At 45.4% G+C, this 21,137-nt stretch overlaps 1 long non-coding RNA gene across 2 annotated transcripts in view; it reads left to right on the top strand.

Annotated features, from left to right (window-relative positions):
* The window catches only part of LOC308670312, a 123,938-nt gene extending 105,313 nt beyond the window's left edge, over positions 1-18,625 (top strand). Inside the window, exons 6-8 of one of the 2 annotated variants that reach the window (XR_014026988.1) lie at positions 11,758-11,809; positions 14,862-15,627; positions 16,226-18,625. This is a non-coding gene — a long non-coding RNA (uncharacterized lncRNA). The remainder of the gene's footprint in view (positions 1-11,757; positions 11,810-14,861; positions 15,628-16,225) is intronic. The other variant, XR_014026989.1, reaches the window with a different exon arrangement.
* The last annotated feature ends 2,512 nt before the right edge of the window (positions 18,626-21,137 follow it).

The following is a 21,137-nucleotide window of genomic DNA, read 5'->3' as shown; positions in this document are numbered from 1 at the left end:
TGAAATTGATTGATTGATTGAACCTTTTTTTTTTTGCACACGGCGGCGGAGGCCTAAAGCAAAAAGGTTTTATAAAACCCAGTGGAAGGCCTAGGACTGGGGCGACGGCGCACGTGCCCACAGAGAGGGCTCTGCGTGCCACAGTTTGCCACCACGGTTCCAGGTCGATTCTCTCCTTGGTTAGTTTCCATCTGTTGCTTCTGGTCCTGCCTTCAGGTGCTTTGGAGAATAGCTTGACTCCCTCTTCTTTGGGGCAGCCCCTGAGATATTGGAACAGTGCTATCAAGTCACTTGTAATCCTTCTTTTCATTAAACTAGACATATCCAATTCCAGCAACCTTTATATGTTTTAGCCTCCAGTCCCCTGATCATCTTGGTTGCTCTTCTCTGCACTTTTTCTAGAATCTCAACATCTTTTTTTTTACGTTGTGGTAACCAAAACGAGATGCAATATCCCAAGTGTGGCCTTACAAAGGCATTATAAAATGGTATTAACACTCCACATAATCTTGATTCTATCACTCTGTTAATGCAGCCTAGAATTGCATTGGCTTTTTCTGGCAGCCGCAGCACACGGCTAGCTCATATTTTAAGTGATTGTCCACCATTCGGTATTCTGTAAAACTTACTACGGAAATAAGTTTTCTGCCACCTTCATCCAGAATGCTTTTCAATTCCTAACTAAATCCTAGATTTACCTAATAGTAATTGATTGGGAGCTGGCCAGAGTTTAATATAAGACAGGTGGCTATTTAAATGCTCTAAGTAAATAAATAAATAATATTGGTCTCATTCAGCTGTTAAATCAACTCTCATTTTAGTGATTTGAGTGATCTCTTGCAAGTATTTTCAGGCTGGTTCAATCAAACATCCACATGGTTTTAAAATAACACAATATAACTTCATATCAATAGCAAAATCATATCTTAAATAACTTATACCATAATTCAGAAATAAAATCTTTTTATTTCTTTATGCATCCTGCCTGTCATATCCTTCAACTTGCTTAGCTTTCAAGCTTAGACACAGCTGGCCAACGTTTCTAAATCCCAACAGAGAAAATTATAGAAGGATGAAAGTTATTTTCCAAATGGCTATGTGTGCAAATTTAGCTCACATAGCTCCGATTGGAAATTTAGCTTTCCAAAAAACGGGAGAGGGAACAAAAGGGGGCTGTTAATGCAGATAGTTATGAAGCCATAAATTCTCTTATGAAATTTTTTTTTGTACACAATGCTAACAAATTACTTCACGTGTACGACACTGAGTCTGTTTTTTTTTAAGAAATATGTCTTCAGAGGGTAGTTAGTTCACCTTGTCTTGCTTAATCCAGAGTGGGGCAAGAAGAATTAAAGCAGGAAGATAATTAGAAACAGCAGGTAAGAAAGAGGTTAAAAACCCTCTTTTCCCACCCCAGATGTCCCTGTTTCCTTGAAGTGTTGGTCAACTAGGTAAAGGCAAAGGTTCCCCCGCACATGCGTGCTAGTCGTTTCCGACTCTAGGGGCCGGTGCTCATCTCCGTTTCAAAGCCGAAGAGCCAGCGCTTGTCCGAGGACGTCTCCGTGGTCACGTGGCTGGCATGACTAGACGCCAAAGGCGCACGGAACGCTGTTCCCTTCCCACCATAGCGGTCCCTATTTTTCTACTTGCATTTTTACGTGCTTTTGAACTGCTAGGTAAATATTGGTTAGAACTGCATACAGTGCATGCTGAGTCTGGTGGCCTTTTTGGAATTTTCAAAATGTTTTCTGGGTACTTTCCAAAATGTCTGTTTATATATCTAATGCACCATAACCTTGGGTGGCTTCCAGGAACAGTCATAAAAACACAACAAAATACAATATACCCCCAAACAAGCCCTAATGTCCTGAACAACATGGCCTTGTAATAAGCAATTCCCATGATTGGATCTCCAGTCCCACCTTACCACAACACGATATATAGGATTTTGAAATGTCACCAGCGTGGCCCCTCTTCTATAAGCCAGGGCTTTTCGGCTTTTTCACCTACTGTACCACTTTTAGGATACGGCGACATCCGAGGACCACCAGTCGCCTAGCAAGGTGTCAAAAACCTGATGACCCCCCCCCAAAAAGAAAAAAGTGATGAAGTACAGGTAGTCCTCGACTTACAACAGTTCACTTAGTGACTGTCCAAAGTTACAATGGCACTGAAAAAAGTGCCCCCCCAAGCCACAGCCAAGCAAGACACCTGCCTGCCCGCCCGGCGGCGCTCTTCCTCCTGTCCGAGGTTTTCATTGTTGTGAGCATTTCGGTTGAGGATTGGCAGCGGGGGTGTGGGGTGTGGGTGTGTTTGGTTTTTATTCTCCCCCCTTGCTGGGTAGATGCAGTAGGTTTTGGTCACTTCACGTGACCCTGGGACACTGTGATCGTCATAAATATGAATCAGTTGCCAAGCATCTGAATGTAAATCACAAGACCCTGGAGACGCTGCAAGATTCCAGCTGATCGGCGCTTCTTCTGGGCTCAGCGGAAGCGCCGGGATCAGCGCCGAGCTCCAGCTGGAGCCTGACACTGATCCTGGCGCTTCCGCTGAGCCCCGACAGCCCTGCAGCTCCAGCCGTCTCTCGCTCGGGCTTGTGCGGTGCTGCCACCGGTTCCGCTCATTCCCCTCCCCCGCTACCACTTTCTTAGGTTGGTCGCGTACCACCTGCCAGGTGCCAATGTACCACAGGTGGTATCCGTGCCACTGGTGGAAAAGCCCTGTTCTAGAGAATCACGTTACTGGCTTCATGATTGAAGCAGGGATTCCTGAAAGCATCGACCCACATCCCCTTTAACCATTGGTATCCATGGAGCACCGGGTATTACCGAATATTATGCTATTCATGAGCAAGTCTTAAAACTTTGCAACGGGAAAATTGCATTGGAAAAGACTTGGCGCGACAAGATTGCTTGTCGTGAGATCTTCTGCATCCCTGCCACGTTGATGGAACTCTTTTGGACAGAATCGCAGCCTCAGCACCATCACCCGGTGTCCTAGGCAGAGCCATTTTTAGATATAAAGCTACAATCTTACTCATTGCTGATTGGTATCCTACCTAGTTCTTCAAAATTTCTCCAGCCACAGGTATCCCAAGGGGGCTTTTTCACGAGGTAAGTGGACTTTCTTGTTTTTCTTTGCAGGCGTTTCGCTTCAATGTCTTTGAAGCGAAACGTCTTCAAAAAAAAAAAAAAATTAAGGAAGTCCAGTTGCCTCGTGAAAAAGCATCTTTGGGATAACTCATGACCTGGATGGCCGAGAATCTCCATTGACCTTCAGCCATAGGCATATGTACGAATAAATGTTTGAATAAACCCGGAGGTGGTTATGTGGTACCACGGCAACACTTGGAAGTTCTTTCAAATTTCGAGTAGGGAAATATTCAAAAATTTGGGTGTTAAAATTTTCCAGCTATTTCAGACAGAAATTTTGAGATCAACGCTGCTATTTCTGAATTTTGGCAAGCCTCTTGCGGGGACTTGTGGGCACTCATAAGTAGCATTTACTTTGTCTTCGGATCTGGCCTTCTAAAGAGCAGTCAGGGTTGATCTCCTCCAGGACTGAACGGTTTGATCGCCTTGCAGTCCAAGGGACCCGCAGGAGTCTTCTCCAGCACCATAGTTCAAAGGCCTCAATTCTTTGGCGCTCGGCCTTTCTTACGGTCCAACTTTCACAGCCACACATTGCAACTGGTAATTGATAACGATTCTGAAAGGGAGTTGATTTCCTCAAGCCAGAAGCTGGCTTGGCTTTAGAGATTTCTGAAGCACGTTGAAAAAGAATGAGAAGAATCTTCCAAGAGTCATTCTGTCAGCAGCTATTAGTTAGGATTGCTCAGTGTAATGAACCATGCTCGCAAGACGGTAGGCTTGCGTTCGAGGTGGCGAACTTTTAGAAGTCCGTCGTTGGACACAGAAGTCCAGACCAAACAGCCTTTGCCTTGCTTCAAAAAGATCCTTTGTTCTTCTTTTCTTTTGCTTCCTGCTTTTTTGTGTTGTTTTTTTTAAAAGTGTTTTAACAATATGTTCTTTCTCTCTGCTATCTTTACCAAAAGCGGAAGTGAAAGCTGCCTTTGTCTTCTTCAAAGCCGCAGTGGAGACAAAGAGAGGAAGAGGAGCACGTGGGGGAATTTAGAGTTGCCGTACTGCTGCATCACAGTTTAATATGAAGTATTGTATCCAAACGCGGCTTGGGCAGTGGTGGGATTCAAATACCTGAACATCCGGTTCTCTGCGGGGATGCAGGCCTGGGCCTCCGAGGCCTAGAATGGACTTCCGGAAGTGACATCCATGTACTTCCTGTGGGCCATTCTAGGCCTGGGAGGCCTCCTCCAGGCCTCCGAGGCCTAGAACGGACTTCCAGAAGCAGCATGGGTTCAGCCGGTTCTCCAAACTCAACCAAATTTAGCTACCGGTTCTACCGAACAGGTGCGAACCGGCTGAATCCCAGCACTGGGCTTAGGTTAGGATGACTTTTCAGACTGGAAGAAACATATTTGCTCGGTTCGCCATAGGTATAAATTTAATATGACAGGGAGAATCGTTTCAGCGGAGAGATTTCTCTGATGTGCTAGATCAGGGGTCCCCAACCTTTTGGGCACCAGGGACCGGTTCCGTGGAGAGACGTTTTTTCCACAGACCGGAGGGGGCATGGGTTTGTGTGTTGCCTGCATCTTGCAGATGGGGCTTTGCCTGTTTGTGCGGACCGGTTGCTGGCATGCCGCAGCCCGGTACTGGTTCACAGACCAGGGGTTGGGGACCCCTGCGCTAGATTCTCATGAGTTAGAACTTTCCCTGGAGAGGAAGGGAGGAAAGGCTACTTAGTAGGAGTCTCCTGCACATTTACATCTACTGTAAATTCAGTTTTGTTTAGGCATTTGAACACCATTTTGGTAAATAAAATAAAGAACTCTCAAAATGTGTGAAAGTATTTCTTTACTCCAGACATACAGGTAGTCCTCGACTTACTTCAATTCACTTAGTAACCTTTCAGAGTTACAACGGCACTGAAAAAAAGGAACCGTTTTTCCACTCTTAACGACCTTTGTAACAGCCCCATGATCATGTGATCAAAATTCAGATGCTGGGCAACTGGTTCATAGTTACGACGGTTGCTTTGGATCTGCTTTTGCGGCCTTCTATCAAGCAAAGCCAATGGGGGAGCCGGATTCCCTTAAAAACTGTATAACTAACTTAACAACTGCAGTGATCCACTTCAACAAATGTGGCAAGAAAAGTCGTAAGATGGGACAAAACTCACTGAACAAATTTCTCCACTAGCGACATAAATTTTGGGCTCCGTTGTGGTCATAAACGGGACGCGGTGGCTCAGTGGGTTAGGACACTGAGCTTGTCAATTAGAAGGTCGGCAGTTTGGTGGGTCGAATCCCGAGTCCGCGTAGCAGAGTGAGCGCCTGTTACTCGTCCCAGCTTCTGCCAACCTAGCAGTTCGAAAGCACATAAAAATGCAAGTAGAAAAATAGGGACCACTACGGTGGGAAGGTAACAGCGCTCCGTGCGCCTTTGGCGTCTAGTCATGCCGGCCACGTGACCACGGAGACGTCCTCGGACAACCGCTGGCTCTTCGGCTTTGAAACGGAGATGAGCACCGGCCCCTAGAGTCGGAAACGACTAGCACACATGTGCGGGGGAAACTTTACCTTTACCTTTACTGTGGTCATAAGTCGAGGACTCCCTGTTTTCCTTTGCCCCCTTTTTTTTGCAGGGAGGGAAACCCTGGCTAGATCCTTAACTAGATGTAGGATACTGTATGGTTTAGCGTTTTGTGAAAAAGCGTTTTGTGGGAACCCAGCCGCTGCTGTAGCATATTATTTTATACCGAACCATCATATTAGGCATCATACGGTTTGTAGAATGGCTTGTTATGTGAACACACAGCAATGTTATTTAACCAGTTTAAGCTTAAGTACTATATATCGTGTGAATTCAAATTTGAGTCTTCCTAGAGAAAGGCTGGATCATCTCTGTTTCAAAATATAAACCACGATATCTTACTTTTCAACAGGTTGAATTTTTTTTTGGAGTATTTTAAGACTTCATTGTTAATTACGTGAAAGCAAAAGGTAGCTCGGTGGGCCTTGGTGGAGCAGTGGGCTAATGCCCCCTTAAGTAACACCAGCTGCCTGCAATTAGTGCAGGTTCGAGTCCCACCAGGCTCAAGGTTGACTCAGCCTTCCATCCTTCCAAGGTAGGTAAAATGAGGACCCAGATTGTTGGGGGCAATAAGCTGACTTTGTAATAATGCCGCTTGGGGTGTGTGTGAAAGCCCTAATAAGCAGGCATATACATAGAATGAAGGCTATTGCTAAGCACATTGATTTGTGCTTTAGATTGTAAGCCGCCCTGAGTCTTCGGAGAAGGGCGGGATACAAATGGGATTAAAATAAAATAAAAAATAAATAGCTCATTTATCGCTTTGCTGCTTCTCCTGAATAACTGGTTGCCTTCTTCTGAGCTTAAGGACTAGAAGCTTCATGTTTCTTTTTAAGAAAGAGCAGCACTTCTCAGACACTCCACCACCACCACCACCACGACTTTTTGCGGCTTTTTCGTGCTTCTGTCTCCACATGCCCAAACACAAAGTCCACACACTTGCCCTGAGGAGACCGGCCTCTCTCTGGGAGGTGTGAGCTGCCACGTCTAGCAGATGGGTCCTGTTGCACTGAATGCTGTTGGCACCAGTTAGACAATCAGTCCAATTAGCGAATGCTTGCCCATGTTCTCTCTCAAGGACATTGCGGTGCACGACTTCCAAGCTTTTCAAAACTCCAGGGCTAATTATGCAGCTCTTAGAAATAATGACGGGTCCCAAAACCTCCGCTGTCAAGCCTTTGCAGCCATTGATCAGAAATACTTTCCTTGGGGGGGCTGGGGGTGGGGTTTTTTTTGGTACATCTATAAAGGGTCTGTGGGCTTAGTTCTGCATCAAAGAGCAATGCTGGCCAGGATCAGGGTGCCAGGAAATGCTTTTGGCCAGAAAGACATGGGGAAAGAGAACACTTATTGTTTTTGTGGGGGGTTTCAGCGAATTCGGGTGATTGTAATGGGCCTTTCCGTCGTAGCCCATTGCCAAATTATATTGCGGGTCGTTGGGTTGGAAGCTGGTAGGTCTGTTTGGGAGAAGAGGGTCAGATTCTCGGTGACGGATGCTGCAAGGCATCTGGTGGGCTTGCAGGTCCACTGTGGTTGTGTTCACACGAGAGCTTTCTGCTAGATTTTGAAATTAAACCATATTCTTAGTGCTTGCCGTGCACTGAGCTATAATCTAACCAGTTTGGATTCCTGCAACGTGCTGAGCTACAAAAAAGTGTGTGTGTGTGTGTGTGTATGTGTATATATATATTTAAAGTACGCCCATTGTTTGAAAACAATTTTTCTTACTATTTTTTTTGTGTACCACTCTTTCTTGGATTATTATTATTATTATTATTATTATTATTATTATTATTATTATTATTATTATTATTCTTCACAAACTTCAGCGCAACATTCTGTACATTTTGAAGAACGCTTCGATTCAAAAATGCAAAAATAAGATAAGTTCATGTGAAAAATCGCCAGGTTTCTCCTCTATCTCTAGCCGCGCGTGCAAATCTTCTCTGCCTATCGCCTTTTTGCGAGCACTCTTTCATCATTTGCGTTTATTCCTTTGGCATACCATTTCGCAGTTTAAACAGCCTACAAACCAAAATAAAAAAAACACTGTTTTGGGAAGGGACTGGGAAATGTTATAGCAAATCTTTGAATTTTGTGTATTTCCATCCCCCCAAAATCATGTATGCCTATCCCTTCTCAATTTGAAATATCTATTAGAGTAGTATATACATTCCACCTTCCCTTAAGTGATCAGAAGCAGAGAGATACTAACAATATATTACGTCATGCCCCCATGTTTACTGTCTTACATGACTTCCACACATACCTTTTGGAGAGGGGAGAATTTCTCTATATTTTTCCCCCTAAAATTTGTGTCCTTTACTACCATGCAAAGTTAGATCCTTAAACAATAATTTTAATTTTAAAAAGGTGAGAAGGAGGAAGATATGCTATCGCTAACCACAAGTTCAGCACGAGAGAATTCCTCTGGGCAGAAATACCAACTGTGTTTATGTTAATGTATTTTACAGGAGGGAAAAAATGTTTAAAATATGGTAAAATAGAGAGGCTAAATTTAGAACTAAATTCTAAAATAGAATTCTTTGGATGTAATCGTGGGTACGTGTCTACCCTCCTCAGAGCAGCTTGGAGCAGCAGCTTTGCATTTATGCGTTCTGAGAATTGTCATCTGAAGACAGTAGTAGTCGGGGCAAAGCTGGATGGAGATAACTTGAAATTGTATTCTTGTTTCATCATAGCTCTAATCTGGGAAATTGTTTGGACAACGAATGGACTCTTCCATGGTATTTTCATATCCTAAACTAAACTATGCTAAATCTGAAATTGTGAAACTTCTGCCGTTTGCTTAAATTTAGTCCGCAGCCTTTATTAGACTGATGACGTGTATTTGCATTGGGATCTAAAGTTTGATAATAAACGTGCATGACCGTTAGTGGTGGAAACACATAGTTGTACGCATGCTCCATACAGTGCCTTTTAACCTATGCATTTTATGCAGACTTGCATAATTTAAGAGCAAAGATGTCAAAGGACTTTGGCACTTGCTTGTAAGTTACTAACTCTTTGTAGCAGATGGCCAAGCAGAAGTCCTTAGTAGGCACCAAAACCTGAGAATAAATTACCACTGAATTTACCGGAGAAATATAGAAATTTCCATAAGTTTGCACACTGTTTATTTAAAGCATGGTCCTTTGCTGTTTAAGGGAAGGAGGAAAAACCTTCAAACGTCCCAGTGGGCAAACTTAAAATATTCTTTTGGTTCCTGGCATTGGTTCTATTTGTAGGTTTTTATTTCTTTGGTCTTGATTCCTTCCTTCCTGAACTGATTCTGGATTTTAACCGGTGCACGGTTCTTAGCCTCTCCCGACAAGCTCTTTCAGGTTTGCTCCCTTATTTGAAATGTCTGCATTAGGATTGCTAGCAGAATGCTTACTTCTTTCAGCAGTTTCCTGCCCAAGTCCCAGAACAAATGCATAAAAAAATATATCCAGAAATGCTTTTCCCAGAATTCCGTTCCCTCCCCACTTTTTTTTATTTTATTTTATGCCAATTCATTCAGAAGGCTTGCAAAAAAAAAAAAAGGGGAGGGTAAAGGAAAGAGCCTCTAACGTGACTCTGATTCATTAAATGAGATGACGGAAATCAAACCAAATTCCAGAAGTTACTAGCTTTGTACGGTATGTACAGGGCTGTTTTCTGAGAAAAGGCCAAAGGCCTGTTTTCTGTCATTCCTTTGTTCAAACTCCAAAAAGTTTCACAATTTTTGTTTTTGTTTTTTAACAGGGTGACACTCCAAAACAAGTCAACTTCTCTAGAACTTGTCGGGCGGGGGGACGCCCAGTCGTGACTCCCTCTTCCCGTTTCACGATGGGCATTTTGGGGTGAGTGAAAGTAAAAAGCCGGACAGAGCATTTGTTGGATCCAGTTCGGTTGTTTTGAGTTGGCCACGTTGCAGGGATTATTTCAGATTACGACTGGAAGTTGAAATAACTCTGCTGTGGGGAGCTGCATGTCCTCTCTCTACCTGCAGCCCTAATTCAGAACATAGAATAACAGTGCTGGATGGGACCTTGGAGGTCTTCCAGTCCAACCTCCTGCTGAAGGAGAAGACCCTATACCAGGGGTAGGCAACCTCGGCTCTTTTATGACTCGTGGACTTCAACTCCCAGAATTCCTGAGTCAGCATAGCTGACTCAGGAATTCTGGGAGTTGAAGTCCACGAGTCATAAAAGAGCCGAGGTTGCCTACCCCTGCCCTATACCGTTCCAGGCAAATGGTTGCCCAGTCATTTTTTTTTGAAAGTCTCCAGTGATGAAGCCCCCACAACGTCTGGAGGCAAGCTCTTCCATTGGTGGATTGTTCTAACAACCAGGAATTTTCTCCTTAGCTCTAGGTTGCTTCTCTCCTTGGTTAGTTTCATCCAATTGTTTCTTGTCCTGCCTTTTGGTGCTTTGGAAAATAGTTGGACACCCCCCCCCCCAATCTTTGTGGGAGTCCCTCAAATATTGGAAGACTGCTATCATGGCTGTCCGAGTCTCTTTCATTAGATGAGACATGCCCAATTCCTGCAAGTGTTCCTCATACATTTTATCTTCCAGCCCTCTAATGATCTTCGTTGCTCTTCTCCGCACTCTTTCCAAAGTCTCAACATTTCTCAAGGTTCGCTTTCTATGTGGAATTGTCTTAATCGTAAAAGTCATAAAAAAACAACAACAGATGAATAAAGCATTTTGACCTCACGCCGGCTGGGGAATTCTGGGAGTTGAAGTCCACAAGTCTTAAAAGTGGCCAAGGTTGGACAACCCCTGTGTTAAGACTAGATAGGATCATCCTTTGCATGCGTTTTTAAAAATAAAAGGCACTTTAAATGAGAAGGCCATGGGCTTTGCCACTCAAAGGGTGCCAAATGAGAGGATCCATTTGGGATGGTTTTCTGGAATGGAGAGATGGGGAGACTTTGTCGAAATCTCCCCGCTGGTTGTCATCATTTATCATTCAAAATAACCACCCTTCTCGAACCCAAGTGAGGAAACTTCAACAAACTGAGATCAATGAATAGGCACTCCTTACCCCCCCCCCCCCCCAGTTTCAGAGTGGCTATTCGTTTGCTTTCGGAATAAATTAAGGGCTCGTGAGAGTTGGGTAGAAATTCTTCCCTTCGGTCATTTTGTGAAAAAAGATCCGGGTTCCACCTTTCAATGTATTTTAGCCATTGCTGTCCCAACCACGGTTGAGATTTACCGGGAATACTAGCCAAGGAGACGTGCAAACTGAGAACTGGGTTGCAGAAAGGTTTTTTTGGGGGGGGTTTCAGTTTAACCCAAGCTTTGAGCCATGATTCCTGTCCCAAGAAAATCCTTCTGCAATCTGCATTTTTCCCTCGCACAGTCGGTTATAGAATTCTAGAGAAGGGAAGGGCAAGGAGGACACAGGGCCCCACCCATTGCTTAGTGCTGCTGCCCAAATCAAGGCTCCTCCAATTTTAACCTTACTTGGTGCTTCTGCTTTAAGATATGCACAAGGAAATGATAACCACGAGGACCCTGGTTTCAGTGTTTCTCAACCTTGGCATCCTTAGGATTTGTGGGCTTCAGCTCCCAGAATGCTGGCTGAGGAATTCTGGGAGTTGAAGTCCACAACTCTGAAAGTTGCCAAGGTTGAAAAACGTCGCTCTGGGTCGTTGGGTTTTTATTGTTAAAACTTCAGAGGTTTCTTGAAGACATGGATGTTCCAACAATCGGGCCTGGACCGACTATAGTTTTAAATTTGGTTTTATTGGGTTAATTGTTACGTATTTATTACATTTATTGTTTAATTCTTTTTTAAATTTTGTATTTTATGGTTTTTTTTAACTTTTTATTGTTGTGAGCCGCCCTGAGTCCTTAGGGAGAAGGGCGGCATATCAATTTAATCAATTCAATTCAAATTCAATGCAATTCTAACACGCCAAAAGGAATGCTTCTTTCGGGTAACAACCAGTGTTGGGGGCGAGAGAAAGCTTAATTCTCTTTTTTTTCGAGGTCCCCACATTTTCTTTGCTCTTAAGTTCTGGAATGACAAGCAATGATTGCAGAGGATTCTTTTTTTGAATAATAACAAAGCAGCTTTCTAATTTCAGGTGTATCTCTCCTCAGCAGGATGGCTTGAACCAAAAGGTGATTGTTACAAAGGTGAGGTGGGGTTTTGGTTTCCAATATATGAGCCTTTCCCCCCCTCTAATATTAATAAATAATAACTTAAGGTGCCAAACGTATTCAACCCACCCTCCTCTTCCTCCTCCTCTTTTCCCCACAACAACCCTGTGAGGTGAGTTGGGCTCAGAGAGAGGGACTGGCCCAAAGTCACCTGGGCAGCTTTCATGACTAAGGTGGGACTAGAACCTACGACCTCCCAGTTTCTAGCCCTTCACCACTAGACCAAACTGTCTCGTCCCCAGATGACATATGGAGGCCACCCAACAGTCCCAGAACCCCCAGGGGGTTTGGGGATTTGAAAAGAAGAAGGCAGTGGCAATCCTCTTCTCTGCTGTTGCCAGTGAAAAGATTCTTTTTTGCACAGTATGCTGAAGCACAAAAGTCAAAGTTAAAATTCAATCAAGCTCCATGCCTTGTGCAGATCACATCCTCCAGATCTTCCGTGGCCCAGTTAAGTATCGTGTGGACTGAACGGCTGAGAAAGGTGAACCCAGAGGCCAAGAAGACACAAGCTTGATTCCTGGTGCCTTGATGAACAGTCCCATCTACAGTCCTGTCATGTCTGCAACCTTGGCTCTTTTATGACACGTGGACTTCAACTCCCAGAATTCCTCAGCCAGCATGTTCTCAGCTTGGAAACCTCTGCCTTTCCCCTCAGCGTGGCTGGATCAGGAATTCTGGGAGTTGAAGTCCACGAGTCATAAAGCGGCCTAGGCCTCGGCCTAAACCAGGGGTAGGCAACCTTGGCTCTTTTATGACTTGTGGACTTCAACTCCCAGAATTCCTCAGCCAGCATGTTCTCAGCTTGGAAACCTCTCCCTTTCCCCTCAGCGTGGCTGGATCAGGAATTCTGGGAGTTGAAGTCCACGAGTCATAAAGCGGCCTAGGCCTAAACCAGGGGTAGGCAACCCTGGCTCTTTTATGACTCGTGGACTTCAACTCCCAGAATTCCTGAGCCAGCATGGGGAAACTTTGGCCTCCTCATGACTCGTGGACTTCAACTCCCAGAATTCCTGAGCCAGCATGGGGGAACAATGGCCTCTTCATGACTCGTGGACTTCAACTCCCAGAATTCCTCAGCCAGCATGGTTCAGCTTGGAAACCTCTCCCTTTTCCCTCAGCATGGCTGGCTCAGGAATTCTGGGAGTTGAAGTCCACGAGTCATAAAAAGAGCCAAGGTTGCCTACCCAGGGCCACTCTGGATGATTCTTCCCCTGCAGACGTCATTCAGATCCAGTGACTCACAATGTCTGTGGGAATTCTCAATCGTCCCGTCTGGTCACCCTTGTCCCAAAGGTGCTTTTTAAAAGGCAAATTGAGGTGGTTGTTTTTTTGTTTTTTTACCCCCTTGAAAATGTTTCCCTTCAGATTGCAAGACAATTACTGGCAATGCTTTGAGATTTTTTGTTGTTGGCTGCGAAGTCGTGTCCGACCCATCGCGACCCCATGGACAACGTTCCTCCAGGCCTTTGAGATTGGATAATCTCAAATTAAGCCAAGTTTGGATAACTGCTGCCCCCTGCTGGAACATAACTTAAATTATACTTCGAGAAATCAAGAGGATGAGAAACGGAGAGAGAGAGATGAGGGACATGATTTGGTGTTAAATCTGTTGCTGTCTTGTGATTCAGGAGCTTAGTGAAAGGTAAATAAATAAATAAATAAATAAAAAAGGTTTAGCTAGATTAAAAGGTGACAGAAAGATAGTGGAGGCATCCTGTAGGGGAACAAGATTTTCTCCTCCTTTTCATTCAGAGGCTTTTTCAAGTAGAACTGAGAAAGCCACTGTGGATACTTGGAATTTCTGGAGTTGGACTAGAGAGCCTGCAACTCCTTCCATCTCTGTGCTATACAGTTGATGTCTAAATGGAGAAACAGAGGAGGATGCGCACAATCACAATGACCTTCAGAATAATATCTGTCCAGATGTTTGAATCTCTCCAGACCTGCAAAACTTTAGACAATCTTTAAAAATGTAGGGTGTGTTCCCCCCCTCCATGTTCTGGAATAGACTGTTGTTCTGTCAATTTGATGCAGAACCTCCCTCGGTTATGGTATGTTCCCTCACTTACACCTAGCTCCTAGGGGATGTTTATTTTGTATTTTATTTTTAGCCATTGTATTGATTTTAATTGTACGTCGTCCTGCATCCATGCTGAGTAGGGTGACCTTTATAAATCTGAATTACATTTGAATATATGATACACAGCAGGAGACCTAGATTAGTGAAGATTGTTGCAGGGAAGCAGTGAAAGATCCACACCAAGGGGGTAATGGGCAATATGATTGAAAGTTGGAAGAGAGCTAGTCTGTAAATATTTCATTAAAAAAGAACTTTTAAGGTTTTTTTTTTACATCAGATTTCCTGTCTGCAACTTCATTCTGAGTCCAGCCCAGATACAAGATCAGGAAGGAAAAAAAAATTGCTCTGAAATTTGAAAACCACATTTTTTTTTAATATGTACCAATCGGGGAAAGAGTAGGGGAAGGGAAAGAGTGATCTTGATATTTTTTTTTAAACATTTCACAAAGAAACGTTACCTCCCGTAAGACCTTTCTTGACGAATTCGCCAGTTCGTGTCATTTGTGTTAATTTCAGACTTAACATTTTTCAGGTTGCCTGCTTTGCCGTTGATGTCCATTAACTGACGTTATGGGGTGGTTTTTCTTTAGAATTTTTTAGTCAAAAGAAACATCCTTCTCCAAAGAAGGGAGAAGGAAGAAGTGTTCGGCTGTAAAACAGAACCTGAGTGGTTTTTTTTTAAAAAAATATTATTATTTATTTATTTATTTATTTATTTATTTATTTATTCATTCATTCATTCATTCATTCATTCATTCATTCATTCATTCATTCATTCATTTGGTTTATATACCGCCCTATTCCCAAAGGACTCAGGGCGGTTTACAAGGCAAAATTTAAAAACAATCCAATATAAAATTAAAATAAAATTAAATTAAGTCTAGCCGCAAAAATTAAAATCACAATTTAAAAACATATTCTTTAACATATTCTTATTCTTTGCAGGTTGCAAGAGAAGAAATGAAAAAAGAATATTTCAAGATAAGAGATGGAGGGAAAGGCAGCATCTGGGAAAGGATTAATTCCCCCCCCCACACACACACCCAACCCCCCAAAAAAAATCAATGCTGCAACATTCACTATTATTAGGTGGATATCAGATTTAGATACTTCAAATCTCAAATAAAGCCTTTTGGCCTTGGTCAAGAAAGAACCTTTTGATTACAGAATGCAGAGCAGAAAATCTTCCATGTTGCTCTTTGGCAATTGAAGACACCCTTTGGCCCTGAGTCTCAGACTTACATCCCGGAAGTAGTCGGTGCCAATTCCATGCATGGAGAAGTCACCAGGAGTTGAGCACAACACAAAAGAGCTTTACTTTTTTTTTTTTTACATCGGGGGGTCGATGTAAAGGCTTGCTCTTGATGCTCACCTCACACACGCACACTCTGGTTTCAAGACGATCAGTTTTATCACTTGCCGAGGAAATACCATCAGGATGGTCTCCATCTCCGAACCAGTTGGCCACTACGACAAGCAAGAGGATCCAGCAGGAAAGCCCGTGTTTTGTTTCTACAAACGGGAAGAAGACCTTATTTGCAATTCTTTTTTTTTTGCCGGTCATCTGGAGGAGGAACTTGAGGGAAACCAGCATCGGCAAAGCCCACGGTGCCTCCTGGCCTGGGGCAGACCCTCCCCTTCTCATGTGATCTGGGCCGCTCACTCGTCGGCCTGACTGGCTGTCGGCAGTGCCTTTTCGCACAACAGAGAGGTAAGGGAGAAAGATGGAGCCGAGGGAGATCCACGTTTGCTTTGGTAGACATGCTCACCGTTTGTTTGTTTGGCAGCTCCATTTCAGGCTTTCAGAGCGCTCCTACAATCCCTGGAACCTCGAGCTACACACTTTGGGGTTAGAATACACCAAGATAGGCAAACATGTTGGTGCAGTGGCTCAGCGGTTAAAGATGCTGGGCTTGTGGGCTGGAAAGCTGGTAGCCCCCGGTTTGAGACCCGAAGCCCTGTGAGATGGGGTGAGCTCCCGTCCCTCGCTCCAGCTCCTGCCCACCTAGCATGTTCGAAAGCACGCGAATGCGAGTAGATAAAACAGGTACCACTTCGAGTGGGAAGGTCAAAATGCATTCCGTGGGCCTTTGGCATATAGCCGTGCTGGCGGACATGACCGTGGAAACATCTTCAGACAGCGATGGAGGTGAGCACTGCCCCCTAGAGTCAGCAACGACCGGCAGAGTCAAATCCACAAGGGCTCCTTTACACGCTCGGGAATTTATGCGGGCTTAAGACAGGTTGTTGAGTGTGGGAAAACAGGCGAGGTTGACAGCTTTTTCATCCGTGTGTCTTTGCTCTTGCAGTTTCTTTCACCCTGAGAGCGGTGAAATGTTTCCGACAGCAAGGCTCAGCGCTATGTTTTGGCTGTTTCGAGAAGATGGGCCAGGAGGAAAAAGGAAGACGGCTTTCCCTCGAAGGGTCTTTTACCATCTCAGCTTCATTGAAATGAAAAAAAGAAGAAGCAAATAGCCAGCATATATTAATAAACATCTGCCTTGTAACACGCCTTAGCTTACAGGGAGGCCTTGTCTGGAGCTTCTTCAGGAATCTGGTTTCATATGGTGGTTTAGATTTAAGTACACAATGTCTAGCACCATTTGAAATCAGTGTTTTTGGGGCAAGAATGGCTGCGCATTGACCAGTCTCGGAGTCCACGTGTTGCTTCCGATAGGCTTCCGATAAAATCTTCCGCTGACCCACCTCATTTCCGTGGATTTATTGCCTCTTTTCACATAACAGCCTCAGCAGGAAAAGTGAGATAACAAAGAAGCCAGGTTACTTAGACAATTGAGACAAATCTCTCCCTTGCGGAAATATACTTGGCTTCTTAGGCAAGTCAGGAAGATACTGGGCCTTGGAAGTGTGTGTGTGTGTGTGTGTGTGTGCGTGTGCGTGCGTGCGCTGCGCATGCATACTATGAGAATGTCATTGACAGATTGTTAGTAGGAGATATTCAGGGATGTTCAGAGCTGGTTGTATAATAAGCTGACTCAGCAGAAAACCTCTTTTCCACAATGGTTTCTGTGCCAGATTGCTTGCTACCTTTTAAATTAAATTAGCAGATATTTAGGATTTGATGCTCCAGAGGATTACACGCACGCACGCACACCCAGTTGTGTTGGTGCAGCTGGCTGGCAAATTTGTAGGATCTGTATTCCCGTGTATCTGGAAGACCCCCCCCCAATTGGAGAAAGACGGCAACTTCGAGGCATAACAGCATATAATGCCAACGGCTGAAATACCGAGCAAGAGCGGAGTTTCTCCTATCGACATACTTAATAGCCCGTTTCCTAATTGGGCTCTACAAACGGTGGCTCGACCAAAAACCCTTCAAAGATGCCTAGTAGATGTGGTGTGATTGTGGCCGGTCTTGACCTTCCCAGATTCCAGTGACCCCTTTAAAGGATAACTGATTTCTTCTGGTGTTCGGAGTCTACTCTTCTTTCTAGCACCATTTGAAATCGGTTATAGTGATTGGGGAATGTCGCCCTGCTTGGACCCAGGCGGAGAACCGGTGTGGGTGGGAAGATCGGGAAGGGGAAGCTCAGGCCAAAACGTTTCTCTTCCCTTCAGCCAGCCTTTGGGATTACGGGAGAAGAGAAGCTGCCACTGGGCCACGTTGGGGGTCTTCCCGTTGGAGCGACACGAGACACGGCGCCAGACGGTTGTGAAGCCAGTTGCAACGGAGGCCTCATTTCCCAGCAGGATCACCGCAAACGGGAGATTTTCTCTCTTGCGTGGCTACGTGTGCCACGCACGCAGAGAGAGGGAGAAAGCGCACTCTTGGTCTCATCCCAGGAACACGTCCGTTGCCGAGGACGAAGAGCAATGACTTAAACCGAACAACAGTGCCGGAAGGGACCTTGGAGGTCTTCTAGTCCAACCCCCTGCTCAGGCAGGGGAGCCCTAGACCGTTCCATGGATTTCTTGGATGCTGCCGAGCAGGGGAGAGAAATGGACTGTGGACTCTCTCCAGCTAAATTTCAGACGGTCTCTTCCAATAAAACAGGAGCCGCACTCCACAACGCACACAACTGGCCACCGGTACAGTTTACCTCACGGTCACTTCACTGAGATGTCTCTTGCCAAAGGCACACACCAGAAAAAGTTCAGTTGTGCATTATTATGTTTCATGGACGTTGGTAAGGCTACCTTTCTCATACTAAGGGCAGGAACTGGAAGGGGATTAGAGAAGACCAGAGCAGCCTATTGTGGAATGATGTAATCCAAGCCTTTTCTAATTAGTTGCTTTTCAGAGGAATTGTATTAAAGCTCCAGTGATCCCCACCTGACACAGCTATTCTAGCGTGTGTGTGTGTGTGAATAACAGGGTTAACATTTGCAGGATGCCCCCTTGTTGAGACTAGATGGCACCAGTTTGGGGGAATTTTTTTTACCTCTATGTCTACAGCCCTGGGAGCCAGCCCTTGGCAGACTTTGCTGGGTTAATCTTCGAAGGATTATTATTTGGATGGGGGACCACTAGGAAACTCCAGAGCGGTAGGGTGAGCTAAGAAAGTTGGAAAAAATCATCCAGGAAGAAAGCAATGGCCAACCGCTTCTATGCTGTTTGAGAACAGAACAAGTTGATCAAAAGCTTTCAATTGGGAGGAAAAGGGGATGTCCTCCCCCTGTTTCCCCCCCTCTTAGTAAAACCAGAGCCATTTTGGGAAACAAAAAGAACAAAGCAGCCCACATTGGCTTTCCATTATAATAATAATAATAATAATAATAATAATAATAATAATAATAATAATAATAATAATAATAATAATAATAATAATAATAATAATAATAATAAAAAACCTTTATTGTCAAAGTACAACATGTGTACATTGAGATTAGCTGAGCCTCCCCCCCGTGCTCTCTCCCCCCAACACACAGTGACAACAAACCCTCCATCCCACCACACCATGTGAACCAACTACACCACACACAGGCCTCCCGTCAATTCTGCATAAGATTATGTCCCATTTAAAAGCCTAACAGCCCACGGATAAAAGCTATTTTTCAGCCTGTTGGTACGGCTGGCTATATTCCTATATCTCCTACCGGATGGTAGGAGAGTAAAGAGATACCGTCCAGGGTGTGAGTCATCCCTGAGAATCTTCCTCACTCTTCCAAGGCAACGAGCCCTGGCGAGGTCATCCAGTGGTGTCAGGGGACAGCCCACAATGTCTTGTGCTGTGCTCACCACCCTCTGTAATGCTTTCCTGTCCACGGCTGTCAGACCAGCATACCAAACCACAATACCATACGAGAGGACGCTCTCTATAGTAGACCGGTAAAAGAGGGTCATTAGCTGTTGTTCTACCCTGTTCTTCCGCAAGACCCTAAGAAAGTGAAGTGGTGTGGGTGTGTGTCTGTGTCTGTGTCTGTGTCTCTGTGTGTGGAATTTCTGGAGGGCCAGAAGGTACCACGAAGCCCACCTTAGGCCACCTTACGGGGATCTGCAGCCCCCTTGTGAAAAAGATGTCGCAGATTTAATTTAATTTTAATTTAATAACATTTATATACCGCCCTTCTCCCTAAGGACTCAGGGCGGTTCACAGGGCAGAATAAAATAGCAAATACAAACATTAAAAAAGATTAAACAATTGCCCTAGTTAAAAACAATATAGATACAACGCTAAAAACCCCCAGAAAAATTAAAAAGCGAAAGATAAAACAACCCCAACACAACCCCCCTCAGGCTAGGCCGGCTTGTACAAACAAAAATGTCTTGAGATCGCGACGAAAGGAGCGAAGATCGGGCGCCGTCCGGAGCTCTACCGGTAGCTGATTCCACAGCTCCGGAGCGCCCACAGAGAAGGATCTCCCCCTGGGGGCCACCAATCGACATTCTCTGATCGGTGGCACCCTGAGGAGGCCCTCTCTGTGGGAACGCACAGGGCGCAGGGAGCTTGATGCCGGCAGCAGATGTTCCCTGAGGTACTCCGGCCCCATGCCATGGAGTGCTTTGAATACCGTTACCAGTACCTTGAATCTCACCCGGAAGACAACTGGCAACCAATGCAGCTCACGGAGCAGAGGTGTAACGTGGGAGTATCGGGAGACTCCCAACACCACTCTCGCGGCTGCATTCTGTACCAGTTGGAGCTTCCGAGTGGTCCTCAAGGGCAGCCCCATGTAGAGAGCGTTGCAGTAGTCCAGACGAGAGGACACGAGCGCATGAGTGACCGTGCATAGATCATCCCGGCTAAGATAGGGCCGCAACTGACGCACCAGGCGAACCTGTGCGAAGGCCCCCCTAGTCACGGCTCCTATATGATCTTCCAAGGTGAGCCGTGAATCTAGGAGGACCCCCAAGTTGCGAGCCCTATCTACGGGGGGCAATAATTCACCCCCCATAGCTAGAGGTGGAATGTCCGAATAAACCCGGGATGAAGATATGCAGAGCCACTCAGTCTTGTCGGGGTTGAGCTGGAGTCTGTTCCTCCCCATCCAGACCCGAACCGCCTCCAGGCAACGGGACATCACGTTGAGGGCATCACTGGGGTGGTTTGGGGTCGAAAAGAAAAGTTGGGTATCATCAGCGTACTGATGATACCCAACTCCAAAGCCACGAATGATCTCACCCAGCGGCTTCATGTAGATGTTGAACAGGAGAGGCGAGAGGACCGACCCCTGAGGAACTCCACAAATGAGAGACCTCGCGGTCGACCTCTGCCCCCCTGCCAACACCGACTGCGAACGTCCCAAGAGATAGGAGGAGAACCACTGTAAAACTGTGCCTCCCACTCCCAATCCCCTGAGACGCCGCAGCAAGATACCATGGTCGATGGTATCGAAAGCCGCCGAGAGGTCTAATAGGACTAGGACAGAGGAATGCCCCCTGTCCCGAGCCCTCCAGAGATCATTCACCAGCGCGACCAATGCCGTCTCCGTGCTGTGCCCGGGCCTGAAACCCGATTGGTACGGGTCTAGATAATCCGCTTCATCCAGGACCAGAGGGAGCTGATGCGCCACCACACTCTCAACAACCTTCGCAAGAAAGCGAAGGTTGGAGACAGGACGAAAGTTGTTCAATACAGCCGGGTCCAGAGCAGGCTTCTTGAGGAGAGGCCTCACCACTGCCTCCTTCAAGACGGTGGGGAAGATACCCTCACTCAAAGAAGCCGATATAACTGCCTGGAACCAGCTGCGTGTCCTCTCCCGGGCTGCATAAACCAGCCAGGAAGGGCACGGGTCCAGTAAACATGTGGTGGTGCTCAG

This window comes from Vipera berus, assembly GCF_964194415.1.
Source record: "Vipera berus genome assembly, chromosome: 6".
NCBI classification, from domain to species: domain Eukaryota; kingdom Metazoa; phylum Chordata; class Lepidosauria; order Squamata; family Viperidae; genus Vipera; species Vipera berus.
This window is presented reverse-complemented; position numbering and strand designations above follow the sequence as displayed.